Here is a 20108-nt window from a genome sequence, read left to right as displayed (position 1 = left end):
TTATTGTAATTGTCCTAACCATATCGTGTTTGGTATCATTTTAATCAGAAAAACGTCACAAATATCTTGGTAAAAGTTTTATAAGAAAAAAATGAAAAATAACAAAGTTCAATCATTGCATTAGTATTATCTCACTGATATATCCCATTCCAGATTATATTATCTCGAGCCTCAAGTGTCATGTTTCCACTTGACATAGCATTTCGGGCCTTCGCCTGGGTATGTTGTTTTTACGTTTCAAGTGGTCTCCGAACCTATCCTTTGAACAGCAAGAAACCGACAATTTTCGGATCGCCCCGTTCCTTCACCTCCGTATCACAGCCCAATAGAACTTTCGATATTCGGCAACGGAAAAATCTCTGGATAATTAACATTGTCCTTTTTCAATAATCACAGAGGTTCTTATTAACATTGCTCTTTTATGTACAGCGTATCACCGAAGATAATTGATCTGTTTAAATATATTTAGACGATAAAATTTGTCTAAATTAAATTAGATTAAGTTCATAAATAATTTCATCGATTTTGAAATGAATCCAATAATACTGCAAGATTTCAAATAAATTGAAACCCAAGTGACGGCACGAAACGCTATGTCAAGTGCAAACGCATAAACCTTTCCTTCGATGCAACGGCAAAGAATCGACAAATTTTTCGGATGGGTCCGTTGCCTCCGTTCCTTTGGAACGGCACGCAGCAAAACGAAACTCCTCGCCTGTAGTGGCCCAGTCCTATTGCCGAACCGTTTCTATCAAGAAACGAAGAAATATTGTCCGAGCCGTAGCACGCCGTGGCATGCAACGTGGCAACGTCTGCCTATTCGAAAGGGTTCGGAACGGTGATATGATACGGGCGTTTGATACAGGTGGATACTCGGCTTAAGGCTTCATGGGCCGGCAATGGGTACTACAATTTCTTGTAGTACGTAGAAGTCCCTTCTCCCTGGCCCATGAAACAGCCGATTCCTTCGAAGCGGGCAAGTTGCATAAATCATATTAAATAAAATTCATAAAAACACAGATACGACATAAAAAATATACAGAAAATTAAAATGTATGAATTATATTAAAGAAAATAACACATAAAATTCAAATACCTGCATAAATTATATTTTATCGTACTCATTATATACAAATATACAAAAAAACACAAAAAATATAAAAAACACACAAAAAAATAAATAAAAGATAGAAAAAACACACAAAAAATAAATAAATGATACAAAAAACACACCAACAATAAAAGACAGTTCCGACAATGATGCTACGAAGAATATAACAGTTCCATAAAAGAATTGATAGCGTTAACAAATGATACCTGAAATAAATGAACAGATTTCAAATTTACGCGCGAACCTTCGTGCGAACCAATCAGAAGATGGGTAGGAGCAACATGGCGTCATTGTAACCTGTCAAACGTCACTGAATACGTACATTTTTAAACACTTGTATTTCTTAAACTATTGGTTTTCTGGACATTTAACTTGCATTTTCGAATGTTTCAGGTCGAAAACTATAAGATTTTATACTTTTCATCCAGAAATTTTTGGTCCCCCAAGACGAAGATTAAAGTGGTACCAAACACGAGATAGTTTCAATTATAATTACTTGCTAAAATTGATGTTAAAAGTTGGCGAAAAGCAAGAGAGATCGAAATCAAAACTAGTCGCGGTGTCGGCTTTGGTTTCAAAGGTTTCATTTATCTTAGCGAGGTGTCGATTCTGGGCATTTAATGTTTCATTTATTCAAGCGAGGAGTCGATTCTGAGCATTTAATGTTTCATTTATTCAAGCAAGGAGTCGATTCCGGGCATTTAATGTTTCATTTATCCAAGCCAGGTGTCGATTCTGAATCCGTACACATGTTTTCTATTCAGCCGACATGCCGATTCTATGTCCGTACACATCTTTTGTATTCAGCCAACATCATTTATATTCAGTCGTGGTGTCAATTCTATGTTGTTTATTCTATTACTATTGTTTATAAATATAATTCAACCTATATCGAGTTTGGTATCATTTTAATCAGAAAAATCTCATAAATGCGTTAGTAAAAGTTTCATTGAGAAAAGGTTGAAAATAAAAAGGTTTTATCGTTGAATTAGTATTAGTCACACCAATATTACGGTCGGATCATATTACACGGTTTCCTCGTCGAGCGGCTCGGTTCGCCTAGGGGGATCCCCCCAAGTGGAGGGGATAGCGATGTTTCACTTATCCAAGCATTCTTTCGTTGAATTTATCCAGGTTTTACTGTGCCTTTGTATTTTAGGAGAAAAGAAATTTTTTCAAATAAATGCTTAATCGAAGAAGTGAGGCGGTTCATTCCTCAACGAGTAAAATATATAACCAGCACAATTAAAAACTCGCTTGTCGAAATAATTAATTGCGTCGAGCATCGGACGGCGAAGGTGGCTCCCTCCGCCCTATAGGATGGTGCACGAAACTGCGAAAACACACCGTGATTCCATACCGAACCGGAAGCTGCATAAGAGCCTCTCTTTCGCACTGTAACTTCTGTCCTTGTTTAGCCCCATTTCACTCCGACTCCAGGCTCGTCGAATGCTATCCTTGTCGTTTCGCTTACGTCGAGGTCGATCTGGAGTTCCTCCCAGACGCGCACAGCGTGACTGACCAAGGAGATCCGCGTCTTCTCATGGCCAGGAAGCCACCTTCTCTCAATCTCACTCCAAACATTTTCAATGAGATTGAGGTCCTGTGACTTCGCCGGCCAATCGAGGACCATGATCTCCGGATGTTGGTCGAACCATTGCTGCACGATGCGGGAGGTGTGCACCGCACTCTTGTCTTGGACGAATCGAAAGGTGGGCATGTCCTTCTCGGAATACATCGCGCGAAGACTCGGGAGGAAAAAGTCTTCCAAAATTTCAAGATATTCCTCAGAGTTCACTTTGGACGACACCTCGATCAATTCTCCAAGCGAGTTTGAGGTGATCCACCCTCACATCGCGCAGTTGACTCGACCTTGTCGATCGCTGCGGACGACATACTCCGAATCAAGCCGCTGGTTTGGCGGTCGCCATACGTGGACTCGACGATCAGGTGCCGAGGAGAACACCTTCTTGTCGGTCCAAATTGTGCGATCCCATTCTTCCTGCGACGTTGTCAACTCTTGCAATGCGAAGCCCACACGGGCTTCGCGGTGCTGTTGCGTTAAAGCCAATTTCCGCGCCGACCGATAGCACCTTAAACCTGCTTCGTGGAGGCGGCGTCTAGCGGTCGACGCGGAAATCGGCAAACCAAGATAATTACTGGCTTCTGTCGCCGGAAGAAAAGGATCTTCAGCAGTTTGACCGACGAGTGCCGTGTCCTGTTCGGCGGTAGTCTTCTTCGGCACCTGTCGTGGTCCATAACGACTTTCAAGCCCTTCTTCTCCCCCTTGCTGCCATCTCCTAATCCACAGACGCACAGTTGTGGAGCTACACCCCACCCTCTTAGCTATTTGCTGAGTAGTCCACCCCGCGTTCGAGTATAACGTTGCTATTCTTATGCGTTGTGCATACGAAATTTTGTCACCCATGTTCGACAGGTCGACTGATTGGTTAATGTGCAATCTCCCGTTAATATAGTCTCTGTTTCCGGGTATGGAGGGGCGAGGAGCGGGGATTAGAGGAAACGGTTCTTCTCAAGAAACAGAAAATTTTCGCGAGCCAATGGCACGCGCGCATTTTCTGCGTTTTACTTTTTTTATGCGACGTAGTTATACATTTATTCGTCGTCGAAAGAGCGACACGTGCAAGCACGAAGCATCTCGAATGATTTTGCTTCCGTTATCATGTTTTGTTTGTTCGACACTGTTCTACTAGTTTCTAGTCGTTCCATTGCATATTAATTGTGTTTTGGAAGTTATTAATATCTTACAGTATATATTAATTTGAGGTTTCAAACGTAGGAACTCTTTTATTAGATACACAAGCAAAAAAAGAAAAAGGAAAGGAGTGTAAATCATTTGTGACAGATGAAAAACGTAGCGTACGCCTGAGCAACAGGTTGTTATAACTCGTATAACTCTCCCCCGCGAAATATTGCTCATTCACGAGTCACGAAACTAGCAAAGATACGGCTCTTTTCAGACCCACCAAAATGTTGAACGTGGATGCAGCTCTATAATAAAAATCTTCAGTTAAATATCCAGTTCCCCTCGTTCCTCTCCACTTTTTCTACATGTAGGTAACATATAATTTTTAAAATCATTTGTATTCAATAGTAATCAATCTTAATTAAACGTGAATTACTATTTTAGATACAAGTGTTAAAAGAATATAATGTAAAGAGTAATTGTTTATAATAATATTTAATCGGGTTAATAAATATGAGCTTTCGATTACAGAAAACGATAAATGGGATTAAGAACAACAATAATTGTCCTAAAAACCATTTTATATCAGTTACCGTCTGCAAATAACGGAATAAAAACGGACCATACCGTTATATTTCGTAACACGTTGCAGCATCTTAAGCAACAAACCATTTTCTATTTTCACTTTCCAGTCTTTAAATTTTTTCGTTTATAACTGTTTGTAATAGTTTAAACAATTTTTAAATGGCTAAGAAGTAATCGAGGCATTCGAACGACAGGCGGTTTCGCGCTATCTCGACGTAAGCGAAACGACAAGGATAGCATTCGACGAGCCTGGAGTCGGAGTGAAATGGGGCTAAACAAGGACAGAAGTTACAGTGCGAGAGAGAGGCTCTTATGCAGCTTCCGGTTCGGTATGGAATCACGGTGTGTTTTCGCAGTTTCGTGCACCATCCTATAGGGCGGAGGGAGCCACCTTCGCCGTCCGATGCTCGACGTTATTTCGACAAGCGAGTTTTTAATTGTGCTGGTTATATATTTTACTCGTTGAGGAATGAACCGACTCACTTCTCCGATTAAGCATTTATTTGACAAAATTTCTTTTCTCCTGAAATACAAAGATATTTCTCATGCGAACGAGGCATAATGGCTTCGCGCTCTTCGCGTAACGCGGTGGTAAGGGCACCTTCCCCTTTAGTGCTTTTTCACTAGACGAAAGGACACTATGATTGATATTGTACATCAGAAGTGCTACCAACTTCTGATACAATCGTTAGAATTACAAATGTTTTGTGCCGAATCTATAACGTTTCGAATTTTATTTCTTACGACTTATTAATTACCAAGTTTGCCACACCGCAAACAAATCGTTATTGGCAGGATCGTACATTCGGGTATTTTTAATTTTGCGCCGCCTCCGAAAAGGTTGAAATGTATTTATTGTAATATCCTATTTAATGATTAAGTAGATTTTATTAATAGCTGTGGAATACTGGTATAAATGAAATAGAAATTATTTTACACTTTTTAGTGTATTTCGAAGTCGGTTTTTTTTTGTTAAAAAATATTTTATTTCACAGTTTTTGGTGGTACGTTTAGTATTTGTAGGATGTCGTAATGAAATAAAAGAAAACCATCTGAATAATATGTTTATTTGTTTTGTGACCCTTTCGGGGGTTCACTCTGTGTTACAAGATTTATAATTGCGTTGGGTGCCAGCCACTCGCTGTGGTGATCCAAATCAAAAGGGGAAAGGGGTAATTGCGGGTGCTTACAGGGGATGGGACTCTTGGCACTTACGTCCTTACAATAATTCGCGGGGGAGTACGCTGGGAGGATTGTCTAGGGCTGGGAGAGATCTCAGGGTAGGCGGAAGGGTTCTCAGGAAAGCTCGTATACGTTACGCGTAGGAGGATTCGTAGACGGGACTGATAGGGGTTGGAGGAAGGGGATTCGCAAAACATAGAAATCTTTGAAGAATCAAAACGATACGCGGACGCGAATGTACGCGGGCGAAGATTGCCGTTGTTGAAACTCACACAATTGGTTCGCAAACGTTATATAATCCAAAGGGCTCACCAAACGGTGCACTTCACACACCAACTCTCCAAACGCTTCTGCTACTCTCTTTCTCTCTCTCTTACACAAAATCTCTATACGCTCTCGATACTAGCCTAGGGCTCAATAACGGTTCGCCGTCGCTGCTGCGACGACGAGACCGTCGCGGGATGGTTTTTGGAAGGGGATGGGACTAGGAAGGGTGCCTCTTCCGGCAACGGGATAGATCGATTATCGATTGTCGATCTGTCGGTGATCGGGGTCGATGGGGCTGACGGACATCCTGCGGTGACGGGTGGGCTGAGGTCCTCGGGCTCGGCGACAGATGGCTCCGGGTGGGCGTTTGCAAACTTCTGGGCAGCTTCGTCTAGTTTTCCGAAGTCCCGCGTTGCTCCTTTCTTCTGGAAGGGTTGGGCGTCTGTCGCCGGCCTCGAAGCTCCTGTTGAGGGTAGTCCTCGTTGGTTATGTCCGTCGCCTCCATCGGCCCGACACTGGTGGGCAGGGAAAAGGGGTAAGGTGAGGGAAGGGTTAAAAAAGAACAATGATTCGTCTAGTTGATTCGTTGTAATTCGAGCAATGATTGAGTGGTGAGCGAACTACAATATGAACTCAATGATACAAAATTGAACCCCTTTTTTGAATTGAATCGTTGAACACACATTTAATAGATAATTGAATGGGTCATCTTGAACTGTCGACGTTTAACATTACTTTTCGAGTGCTAGCAGCGAGCAAATAAGCGCCGTTAATTATATAAATTCAGCCCGCTGCTGTGATGCTGCCCGTGAACACGTGCGTGATCGACACGTGGTTGGCGGCTCGCGTATACGATGAATTCTTGTATTGATCGATACCTTTCGCAATCCTGCTGCTCTGCACAATAGCTGCGGATTCCTTAGATCTTGTTGAGCGGCTTGAACGGTTCTTACTGCAGGATTGAATTTGAGTCGCACTTTGAACAAATTGGTTGAGCAAAACTGTTGAACACATATGAACTTTTCAGATCGATGATCGATAATGGCGTCGTTGCGCGCAAACCAGCGGGAAGACCCCTGCTCACGCGTTGACCTAGATGGGTATTACCATCGTTGCTGGTACCAAATCCCGGTTTCGGTTTGTCCACAATCAAACCCATTTCAGTTCTGAAACGCTCCTGAATTCGTTTCTTGTTTTCCAACACTGTTCCGACTATTAGGAAAAACAATAGAGTGAGGATGGACACGAGGTGGAATTGGCGTCACCGGTAATAAATAAAACAAATGAAACTTACAATGAGTGGAGTCGCGCTCGTCAATATGCGTACCACTGTCTATTAATTGGACTTGACGTAAAAAACGCTTTTAATACCGTTCGCTGGGAAAATATCATATTTGTAGCTCGCCGCCGCAACTTCCCACCTACTCTGATAGCGATGCTGCAAAATTATCTAAGCAGTCGATTCGTAGGTACCACAATGCCCGATGGTACATGGATAGAACAGGAGGTATTCGACGGCGTTCTACAAGGATCAGTGCTGGGACCATTCCTGTGGAACTTGGCCTATGATTCCTGTTCCGACTATTCGGAGTTACAATAAAATGAGGAAGGACATGAGGTGGAATTGGCGTCACCGGTAAATAAATAAGACAAATGATATATAGTTAAAAAATAAAAATAATTTTAATAACTCAAAACCTAACTGACTCTACTCTACGGGTACCGGCTGTAAAAAACCCCAGTCGAAAGTGGGGAAAAAGCCTGGTCCCAGCAAACAAATTAGACTAAAAGAATATATACATAAAATAATTAAACAAAATATTAAAGCTACCATGCACTTGCATAATCATTCACATTGTTATGTATTCGCACAATCGAGAGCTCTCTTACCAATCGGGTCGGATGGTGTCTAGCCGACGTCGCAACAAATCGTCGTGGTCCTTACCAAAAAATCACAAACCCTGATCACAGGAGGCGTCCCGGCAAAGAGGACAAAGTGGCCGTAAAAACGCACCACTAACTGCACGGCTAGCCAGGTGGGCAGAATCAACCGATCGCCGAACTGTGCGCACAGTTAGCCGTTTGAACCACCCACAAGATCGCCCGGCCGTGCAGATAAATGACAGCACCTAGTGCTTCAACAATAGGACACACGCCCGACAGCCACAGCGCCCGTCAACGAACACCACCAGTCTCAGATCCAAACCACAATTCGCTCTTTTACAAAATTCAGGAAACTCAGAAAAACTCTGGGAAAACACCCGCACAAATTGACCGATCACGGTTCAATGCGCGGGCCCGGTCCCGGGCCATACCCTGCCACCACCACCGACACGCCGCTCGCGCCTGCGCAGTGTCGCGTGACAACGTCCAACCGCACACCCTCGCGCAGTGCCAAATTTAAAACCAACCGCTCGAGCAAGTATGCAATCGCGCGACGCGAACAATTCCATTCTAGAGGTCACACTACCTCACAACGTATTAACTATCGCATTCGCGGATGACCTCGCCCTAATCATACTGGCTATACTAAACGAAATACGAGAAAAAGCCAAAGAAGCACTGCAACGACTCGATGCCTGGTATCGCCAAAACGGTCTAAGCCTAGCAACGCATAAGACCGAGGCCGTCGTCCTGACGGGCCGCCGAATACCCGCCGGCTTAGTTTTACAACACGAAACCTCCGTAATACAGACCATCTCCTCCATGCGATATTTAGGCGTAATGTTCAGCAGCAATCGCACATTCCGCAGCCATTTAACAAAAGTTACCGGTAAAGCTACAAAAGTTACCCAAAATCTATCGTGGCTCCTGCCCAACATACGCGGAGGAGGATATGGACCTCGTATATGTATTATATTATCGCGTTATGGAGTCAATCCTACTATACGCCGCATCGGTGTGGCATGAAGCTGTAAGATATAAGAACATGGTCCGTAATCTACTGTCAACGCAAAAACTAGGTCTGATACAGATTTTTAGAAATAATTCGGTTGTTGAAATAACTTTCTATTTCCCTCATTGAAGCGTCAGAGGTATGACATGTTGCTCCATCTTGTTGGAAGTATCCTTCTGCCAATTCGTCGTCCATTAATTGGTTTACAAACTCTTCAAAAATGCAATTTATGTATAAATGTGAATTAACAGTTGCATTAAAAAATATGGGGCCAATAATTCGTCTTCTCGAAATATCACACCACACTCCTATGTTTTGAGAATGTACAGGTGCTTCAAATATTTTGTATGGATTTTCAATTGCCCATCTTCGTGTGTTCTGTGAATTTATATACCCGCTTAGATGAAACCATGTTTCGTCCGTAAACCAAGTAATATCCAGGATATCTGGTCGTTGTTTAATAAAATTTCCAAACCAAGTGCGGAATTCCACTCGCTTTTGATAATCGTGCGGCTATAACTCCTGAACCGCAGAGACCCGATAGGGGTATAAATTTGCCTTTTTTGCCGCTCGTTGACAACTTGTATACGGCACGTTCAATTCCTGAGATAATCTTCTTAATGAGGTGGTGGTCTTCTTGATACAGTTTCTGTACTCATTTTGCGCCCACCTCCATGCTGGTTATAGACACTTTCAGTGGTTTCAAACTTATCAACTAATCGTAACATAGATGTTTTCGATAGCACTGTTCCACCATAAGTGTTTTCAAATTGTTTTTGACACTCCGTTATCGATTGCGTACGGTAATATATACGAATTATAAACACGCGCTGTTCAATTATATACAGTTGCGGACAAAAGTTTCCGAACGATATCGATTTTTGTGTTTCATACGATTTCATTTATTTCATTTGGAATTTAAAGGAAATCTAATTATATACATCAATAGAGAATTTAATAGTTTAGAAGAATTCACAGAGATCATCGTTAGAAAAAATATGTTTATTTTATTTATTTAGAGTTTACAAATGTGTCTAAAATATAGCCCGACAAAAGTTTCCGAACGATTGATTAATATTTGGTAGCTGTTCGCGTTTGGCGTGGTCAGAGCAGACTGAGCAGACACAAGCGTGTAACGGTAACAAACACAAAACTATTTATTAACAATATAGAATATATACAGATAGTCACTAAAGAGTCAACACGTATTTACAGAATCACTTAAACTAACTGAATGTAATTAGGAAACGCGTAAACAAACCTTTACAAAATCACGGCGTGGACTGAGAGGTACGTATCGCGTGATTTAAACTGCGAACTTGAACGAAAAAGAGCGTGGACAGCGAAGCACGTGTGCTTGCGTCGAGCGATCGAACAAGAAGAGAGAGGAATCGATCATGGCGTCGATCGTACCGGTTCCGCGTGGAGAGGGGACCGCGTGGACAAAGTGGGCCCGAGAGGTGCTGCCGCTATCGGTAACGGCGCACTTTCGTTGCCAACTTCGTAGGCTGAGACAATTTGGGGAATTTCGCCAACAGTAGCATTTCCTTTGCTGTCAATGACGGCTTGACATCTTCTTGGCATATTTGCAATTAGCTCATGTAGGTAGGATTCTGATATGGAATTCCAAACACGGCATATTTCTGTAAACAAATCGTCGCGTTTTAAATACTTTCTGCCTTTCATCAATCGTTCTACCTCACCCCATAGATTTTCTATGGAGTTAAGGTCCGGCGATTGTGCAGGACAATCTAAAACATTAATTTCTTTGCGTTGTAACCACGTTTTAACAATTTTGGCAGTGTGTTTGGGGTCGTTGTCATGTTGAAACCACCAATTGTTTGGCATGTGTTCTGTGGCGTACGGCAACATTATGCTTTCTAAAATTTCACGGTATTGTAATTGGTCCATCTTATCATTAATACGGTGCAGGGGACCAACACCATGCCATGAGAAACAACCCCAAATCATAACACTTCCCCCACCAAATTTGATGGTACCTTTCGTGTATTTGCTGTCAAATCTTTTGTTAATCGGACGACGGACGCATCCCTTTCCGTCGTCTGAATACAAATTAAATTTAGATTCATCGCTCCACAGAACATTTTTCCAGTCCGCTGTCGTATAATTTCTGTATTTTTGTGCAAATGCTAAACGTGCTTTTATATTTTTCTTAGAAAGTAATGGTTTCTTTGCTGGTCGCCTTCCGTGTAAGCCAGCTTCAACGAGACGTCTTTGGACTGTTCGTACACTAATATCAAATAATCCCACTTCTTCGCGAATTTCAGGAGCTGTTAATATAGGATTTTTCTTAGATTTCCACACAATTCTACCATCCGTCCTAAACATGATTTGTTCAATGAGTGTAACTCCGTTTTCCTCTGATTTTTTCATAAAGCCGTCCTCGCCGCGGGGGCCTCCTCGGCCAAGTAAGCGATGACAGAAATAGGATGTCGACTACCACATTCTATTGTGGCAGCACGTCCTTTCGGGTAGCATAGCGAGAGGATCACCCTGTATAAAGTTCTTCGCATATTAAATATTCAGTATCATCTTCTGATGCTGAGGTCGAATCTTTTTTGAATGATGTGGATGGTGCGGGACATAGTTTTTGGGAAAGAAATTTTCAAGCGGTTTTGATTTTATGGGTTTTCATCTTGTATTTTACAACCATTTCTATTTTACGTGAGCAGTTTTTTTCCTTAATTTTTTCTTTTACTTGTTTCAATGCTTCTTTTATGGGCGTACCCATCAGAATAGCGCTTCGTCTCTTTCTTCTGGGCTTTCTAGTGGTCTAACGTGCTGCTCGACCTACCTTGCGGATAATATAGGGTACAGGATGGGCATTCAGTGATCTAAGTACACATATATAGATATTCAAACATATATATTCTGGTTCCGGAATTACATACCCTTCGTTGACTTCGGGTGTTGCTCGTATATTCTCGTATCACACACCCGTTGGTCCCTCACACTAAAAACGTCGCATTTTCACCAATAGATGTCGCTGATCAAAATACATGCAAGCACCAAATACTTCACTTGTTTCTTGAATCCATTGAATCCTAATTGGCCTGCAAAAACGTTTGGATGATGGTGTACGATTTTTCCATATCACTTCATTGCTAGTATTAACCACCAATCTAATAAGGATAAGGCAAGCACTTCGGGTCTCAGATTTAGTTGAAACTTCGTACACTTATAGATCTTGTTCCCCTGTTTACGAATATATACCATTATAGGCGTAGATACTCAATAGTTTTTTAGATATTTATATTTGAAGTTTCATTATACCGAGAAATATAAATTTAGTGAAATGTTTCGACAAGAAGTGAACTGGCGAAGTGGCAACGTACCTGATACAACATACTCAGAAGGCTCGGGTTCGAATTCCTTCGTGGTATATAATTTTTTTTTTCGATTTATTTACTGCAATTAATTGGATTTCAAATATATGTGCAATAATACTATTCATGACAAACAAGAAATAAAAATTGTGTGCAAAATTAATATAATAAATAATCCGCCTCTTCCTCTACCTTCTCCTCCGCCTCTTCCTCTACCTCCTCTTCTTGCCCCTGTGCTATATTTAAGTCTTTTAACTTCCTTCTTGGAAAATTTAAAATATGTATTTTTATCGTTTTAAAAAATTACAATTTGTTGAAATCATTAAAGAAAATAGAGAACGGTAATTTTTCAACTAAAATGACTTTCGTAGATTCAGATAAGTTATGTGTATGCTAAAAATTTCATCTATATCGGGGAACGTAAAAGTTATAAATAATTAAAATTTCCGAAAACCGCGACTTTTCATCTAAGAACATAAGTAATCGCAGTTCACACAACACACAGAAGAATAAAAGTGATAGAGATAGTGAGCGTAAAGGTACTTACGTGATTCGGCTCTGTAGTTTCTTGATCTTGACCATTTCCTTGGCTCTCGGCCATAGTGTAATCCATTTTATCCTAAAAATATGCACAGTAAATAGTAATGTAAACTTCTTATTTCATACACGAATGTATGTGCGTCTTGAAGGTACTTACCATCTTGGCTTTCTGATGCTCTCTCTGATTTTCTTTTTTTTTCCGCACAACGGTGAACACGCGCAAGAAAGCAATAGAGTTTTCAATAGAGTTTTCATTTGTTGTGTATAGTATATATTTATAACTTTTGAACTATTTCATTTTTACACATTATTGTGCTAATTGTGTGAATATGGAACGAAATGAAGAAAGTGAAAATGCAAGAAGCAGAAGGCATTTGAAAGGGAATAAGAGAAATTGGAGTTATACCATATTTGCAAAGCGTGTTTCTAAAAATAAAAAGCGGCAAGAAAGGTAAGTTACGTTTTATACTATAGATTTTCATGAAGTCAGTAGTTTGCGATGCAGTAATATCATGGTATTTTATAATATGTAATACAATATTACATATTCCCTTCTCTCATTCTCTCCCTTCTTTCATTTTTTATATTGGACCTCTCCTTTGCGCGTTCGGCGCCTACCATGATGGCGCGTACCATCCACTCGAGGGAACGTTACGATTCCCCTACCTCCTACTACCATTCCTCGGGCCTCTCTCCGCTATTTGTCTCCCATTTACATGTTTTCAAAATAATTATTAGTATTGTAGCGGATCTCCAGCGAAATTTCGCGTGGATCGTGCGTACGAGATCGTTCGCGACAAAAGACGATCTCGCCGAATTTATTTATAGTAATAAAAATCATTTCTCTAATATTGACCATTTTATTTTCATTTTCAATATTATACCATGAAATTACTAAATCAATTCTAAACTGCAAATTTACGCATTATGACTTGAGCTTCACTCTTATCGGCCGTCCCGCGATGTTCACGTTTTTTTTATCATTGTTACGGATACAATGTCTGTTATAAATTATCGTTTCTTACAAACCGGGATTGTTATAAATCATAGCTGGGCAAGATTTCCACTTTTCAGCCGATTTTCAGCTTGCTCCGCCAACCGCTATTCCCTTTGCCGCGACGTTCAGCGCGCAGCCTACGAACCTTTCGAGGCCCAGGAGCGTATTATTCGTAAACGAGGCAACAGCGCCTCAAGTATTTTTACAAACACACTCAAATGCTCATCTCGCCAGGGGCATCGCGACGATTGGCCTGAAGAACGAAAGCGAAACATTGGCGCGTGTTTAGATTGAGATGTACGGTGATCATGCTATCCTTCTTTCAACCCAAATGATAGAATTGTCCCGCTCCGATAAATTCTGACTGACCAAACGCGTGGATTTTATATAGCGCACCGTAGCTGCTGAAAAATTAAGGGGGGAGTTTCATTTTTTCGGTGGAGAAAAACGACTTTTTTGGGAATTTTTTTTACCAAAACTATGCGGTATTTTAAGTTCATCTTTGGTGAATCTTTTGACAATATATTTTTTTACTTAAAAATATTTTTATTATTAGAAATATTGCATTCTGTTCCTCGTGAACTAGGATGTCGCGTGGGGTGCCTCATTTGCTGGTGTGCACGATATCAGCTGTTACGATTATCTGAAACCAAAAAATCCAATGGTATTTTGTTATGTATACATGTAGTTATCGTTTGAACTAGAAGTATGAAAAAAAAATTGTTTTTGAGAAAATGGCAGCTTGTCAAACTTGGATGATCGATTTTACTCTTAAAATTGGTAACTGTTCTTGCGATAAAAAGAAATATATACAACGTATCACTTTTTCTCTAGTTCAGACGTTAAAGGGATGTTTTCTGAACATACAGTTAAAATTTCAAGTCAATTGATGGAATAGTTTTTTAGAAATCATGACCGCCAGTTGTAAAAAGCCTGTTTCGAGAAAAACGCGTTTAAAGTTTCAAGTTGAATTTATGAAGATATATCAAGTACTTACAGCTAATCTGCTATACCAGGGCCATAGAGTATTCCTTCTTCTTGCTCGTAGAATTCGTTTCTTTCGTGTTGTTGCATCCGTTGTTGTATACGAGTTTCTTTTGTGATTTCATGGCTCCGTCGCGCCGATCGCTCCAGCCGCCTTTCGTCACGGGTATTGCAAAAAATTTTCGTTTGCCCACCAATTTCAATTCCGATGGTTGTCATGACTTTTAAAATAGCAGAAAAGCCTTCATTAAAGATACTAACTGCTATATAAGCTGAAGTTTCAACTGTTTTTAACCCACAGTGTAGATGTTTACGGGCTAATCGCCAGACAGTAGAATTAAAACTCTCGTTATTACTTTGCGTTTCACCACCCAAACATTTTTCTAATAACTCTTTGCATGATAATTCATCGTAAATTGGCTTGATAGCATTTGCGACATCATGATGAGGTGCCGGTTCGTGGTCGAATTCATCCAATGTTTCCTCTGCTTCGGATTTACGCCATTTGCACCAACTCTCTGACCCGATTGGACAGTACATATGTTGTGATTTGTTGAGATTTTATGATAGTAGGTTGCCCACACAGCATTATACATATCTTCAACAGAATTTGAATGTCTCCTGATAGCCAAACCACAGTATACCCAGTAGCGCAACTCTCTGTCGGCACTTTTGATGTATGTGAAGCCTAAAATGAGTACGCATGCGCGAAGTCAGCGAGTAAATCCAGTATCGCCACCTGAACTTCTTTCTTTTTTCAACTAACACTAAAAGAGGTTGTGCGTCGATGCGCTGTGTGAATGTGACTTCGAATGAATTTGAACAAAGGAGATATGGCGTCGAATCGGTAGAGTTGGTATGTAATATAAGTAAACAAATAAACGTATATGTAGTTTTGAAATGTTTTCATTAAATGAAAAGATTCAACAGTGGTAGAAGAGTGTGGTTTGTTTGTTGATTAAAACGAAGGGGAGGAAAGAAATGACGACTCTACTGTAGACGATTTTCTCTGCTAATAATTCCAATCGACTTTATTTTAAAGAAAACAAATTATAACGCTGCTGATTCTGACGTGTCGCCGATCTTCCGGCTTCGAACTGCCTAAGCCCCTCTCCCTAAACCTTTCCTTATCGTTTCCAGACTCAATTACGACGTTGGTCCTGTGATGCGATTTCGTTCTTCCAAACTCAACTCAGTCTACCGCATCTTCGTTTACATTCCACACTACGGGTAAAACTTCCAATTACGAAGTTCGCCGATACGAACTTTACCACGTGGTCGTTTAGGCTGATATAAACGAATTATCAGTTTTAAAGTTAAAGCGTCGAAAATGTTATCATTCATACCAGGTATTATATTCCAAGTTTGCGTAAAAAGTTGAAGCGAACGACCTGAAGGCAATGCAAATTCTTTTAATAAATTTGTATAATTTCACAACCCGGAATTCCCACTACCTCCGTCGACTCGAACCGTCGTCGTGCTGGACCGTCGCACAGCACCGTGACCGCGCCGGACCGCGACCGTAGCTATAAGCCGCTAGCATCTAAACCGTAGCCGTAAGCCGTTAGGCTTAAGAACACTTTAGACTGTAAGGAACCCTAGAGCCGTAGCTTAACTATCGTGTAAGAATAGCTTTAGAATAAACCTACTTTATACCCACACGCATGCTCGTCTCACTTTACTCATTCTCGAGACCCCCGATCAACCGACTGAGTCAGCACACACCGGCGGCACGAAACCGTCACATTGACGCACGAACAGGGATCGCTCGAGTAGAACCGAATGAGTAGGGTGAGTTGGGTGTACACTGAGTTGCATTGAACTTGTCGCAGTGAAGTTGGCTACAAATTCACTAACACATTCACGCCGCGTCGGTGAGCCAATAGCGAGATCGGTTCACCGACGCTGCGGCGTGAATGTGTTAGTGAATTTGTAGCCAACTTCACTGCGACAAGTTCAATGCAACTCAGTGTACGCCCTCCGTAAACCCGACCTAGTGAGTCGCCGAACACCACCGAGCGATGCCAGCCAAGGAATCCACCGGCACCGAAGGCGCACCAGCCGCAGCTGGGCTAGCCAGCCCGTCACCTAACCTCCAGGTCTGGGACAGCTTGCGGAAGAGCGGCGTCTCTTTTGACGGCCGAGACACGGACGACTTCCTGGACCGACTAGAAGGCCTACGAGAGGGGTTGGCCCTCTCCCGAGACCGCCTGCTCCAGGGCCTGCCCGCCCTCCTGCGAGGACCCGCCTTCACCTGTTACCTCAATCGACGCTATGCCTGGCCCAACTGACGCCAGTTCGAGAAGGAGATCTATCAGCAGTACCTATCCGGCCAGGAGCCCGAGGACCTGATGGAGCGGATCATCCGCCGGGAGCAACGACCAGGGGAACCGGCCCGAGACTACATCGCGGCGCGCGAGACCCTCATGCGCCGCCACGGCGGCCTTACGGAAGCAGAGCAGCTGAACTGGCTGCACCGGAACCTCCGCCCGGAGTACCGCCTATAGTATATGCAGAAAGGCGACGTCCGCACTCGCTCGGACCCGTTCCGGCTAATAACGAACTTCGAAGAAATCAAGTGACAGAGGAAGCAGCAGCAGCCGACCGAGAAGCCCACCCGTGGCCCCCGACACCAGGCAGCTGAAGCGGGGAGTATCAACTACGACCGGGAGACCTGCTGCTGGAGATGCGGCCAGCGCGGCCACTTCAGGACCGAGTGCCACCGCCCAGGCCGACTGTTCTGCAGCTACTGCGGGACGGCCGGTGTCCCCATCACCGACTGCCGCTGCCATCCGACGGGAAACCGGGCAGGGCCACAAGGCGCAGCCCGGCCAGGATCCGACCAGACGCCCGCCGCCGAGAAGTAATCGACGACGGCCGCATCTACCTGGAGTTCCTTGTCCACGGGCGGCGATATCGCGCTCTCGTCGACACCGGAGCTACCCGCTCGTACCTAAGGAGCGACCTGGCTGAACTGTACCGAAGGAGTAGGGACCCATGGCGGCACAGCCAGGAGACGCTCCGAGTCGCCGACGGAGCCGAAGCCGTCACCGACGGCGAAATCGAGGTCCGAGCCGTCATCAACGGCCAGCCCGTCCAACACCGCTACGGGGTACTATCCATCCTCAGCCAAACCATCCTGCTGGGGATGGACGTACTGGGCCGTATGCAGACTAGCATCCAAATCGGGTCATGGCAATGGGATTGCCCCGACGAGGCCGAGACTATCTAACCGACCGGACCCTCCGAATACACGCCGGCCCAACGGCAGGCCCTGCAGCGGCTCCTAGACGAGGAGCTCCCGAAGTTTCAACACCTGCGGCCTACGACCACCTGGGCCACCCACCGGCTCCGCGTGAAGGAAAGGGCAGAACCGACCAAGCAGGCCATCATCGACCAAGCAGGCCATCATCGACCAAGAAGTGGACAAGATGTTCGCTAACGGCATCATCGAGCCGTCCCGTAGCCCGTGGAGCTCGCCAGTGGTACTGGTACGCAAAAAGAACGGGACGTACCGGTTCTGCGTAGACTACCGCCAGGTCAACCGGCTAACCGAGAAGGACGCCTACCCGCTGCCCCAGGTCCAGGACACGCTAGACAAGCTGCGGGAGGCCCAGTTCATTTCAACGCTCGACCTCGCCAACGGATATTGGCAGGTCCCACTAGACACCGCCAGCCGGCCGATCACCGCCTTCACCGTCCCCGGGAGGAGGCTCTTCCACTTCCGAGTCATGCCGTTCGGACTCCACTCCGCACCGAGCACCTTCTAGCGACTACTGGACGAAGTAGTCGGTCTCAGCCTGGCACCCTGGTGCTTTGCCTACATCGTCGACATCATCGTCGATGCACCTTCGAGGAACATCTCGCCAACCTCCGGGAGGTCTTCCGACGACTCCGCGCCGCCAACCTCCGGCTCAACCCGGAAAAACGCTGCTTCGGACGGACCGAGCTGAAGTACCTCGGCCACGTCGTCACAAGCCAGGGGGTCAGAACAGACCTAGACAAGGTCCGGGCCATCAAAGGCATCCCGCCGCCGAGAAACACGAAGGAACTCCGCCGCTTCTTGGGAACCGCCTCGTAATACCGCCGGTTCATACCACGATTCGCCGATCTCGCAGCACCACTGAACGCGTCCGCTAGCGCTGGGACGCAGAAGAAGACGCCGCATTCTACGAGCTGCGACACCGGCTCACCACCGCACCAGTTCTCGCGTGTCCAAACTTCACGCGAGAAGTCACGCTGCGGACCGATGCCAGCAAGGAAGGCCTCGGCACAGTGCTGACCCAGGACTACGAGGGCGAAGAGCATGTGGTCGTCTACACCAGCCGATCGCTTAACCGGGCGGAAAGAAATTACTCCACCACGGAGCGAGAATGCCCGGCGATTGTGTGGGGAATCCGTAAGATGCGGCCCTACCTATAAGGCTACCACTTCTCGATGCTGACGGACCACCAAGCCCTCCGTTGGCTGCAGACCTTGGACAACCCCTCGGGGCGCCTTTTTTTTTTTTTTTTTTTTTTTTTTTTTAATAGAAGAGGAAAATGCATTTATGCGCGCGCAGGTTCGCACTATTCGGCTAGGGGGGGGGCCCGAGTGGGACTCATCTCCTGCAGGGGGGCCTGGCGCCCATTTGGTGGGGGCAAACCGAAACAGGCAACCCAGCAGGGGCAACCCACGGCCTGATATACTACCCACTAAAAACCTCTCCGCTAACGTAGGCCGTCGGTACCCTTTCATCCTTTGGGGATATCCTAGATGTACCAACGATAGCCGCGACGCCGCTTCAGCTCCCTAGCTTTCATTTGCGCTTTCGTCCACCCTCAATCTGACATGCGCTAGGCGACCATGATAGATTGAGGATCCACGCCGTCACACCTCCGATCTAGCGGTAGGATATTTCAACCTGTACAAAAAAGCACAGGATTTTTCTTCGGCCACGATCAGGAACCGGAGGATTCCCACTCAACGGGTGATCGCGCCATGTCTTCACCTGCCTGGCACTTGCCAAGACAGGACTTCTTCTTCGGCCACGATCAGGAACCGGAAGATTCCCACTCAACGGGTGATCGCGCCATGTCTTCACCTGCCTGGCACTTGCCAAGACAGGACTTCTTCTTCGGCCACGATCAGGAACCGGGACATCGCATCTCCCGGTTGATCGCCCCAATCTTCGTCCACCATGGTTGGCCGATAATGATGATATGCCTTATCCTTGCAGTCATCACGCCCACCTGTTCGAAACTCGCCAGGACAGGCCATTTTTCTTCGGTCGCGATCAGGTACCGGAGGACTTTCCCACTCATCGGGTGATCGCGCCATGTTTTCCGCCTACCTGACACTAGCCAGGACAGGACTTCTTCTTCGGCCACGATCAGGAACCGGGACTTCGCATCTCCCGGTTGATCGCCCCAATCTTCGTCCACCATGGTTGGCCGATAATGATAATGTGGCTTATGCTTGCAACCCCTCGGGCCGCCTCGCCCGATGGAACA

General features: G+C 44.5%; 1 protein-coding gene across 8 annotated transcripts in view; it reads left to right on the top strand.

Moving 5' to 3' along the window:
• Positions 1-20108, top strand: part of LOC117611102 (uncharacterized) — a 144429-nt gene that overhangs the window by 78746 nt on the left and 45575 nt on the right. The gene's annotated exons all lie outside the window — the stretch shown is intronic.

Source organism: Osmia lignaria, chromosome 8 (genome assembly GCF_051020975.1).
Source record: "Osmia lignaria lignaria isolate PbOS001 chromosome 8, iyOsmLign1, whole genome shotgun sequence".
Classification (NCBI taxonomy): domain Eukaryota; kingdom Metazoa; phylum Arthropoda; class Insecta; order Hymenoptera; family Megachilidae; genus Osmia; species Osmia lignaria.
The sequence above is the reverse complement of the archived record's forward strand: the minus strand, read 5'-3'. Positions and strand labels throughout refer to the sequence as shown.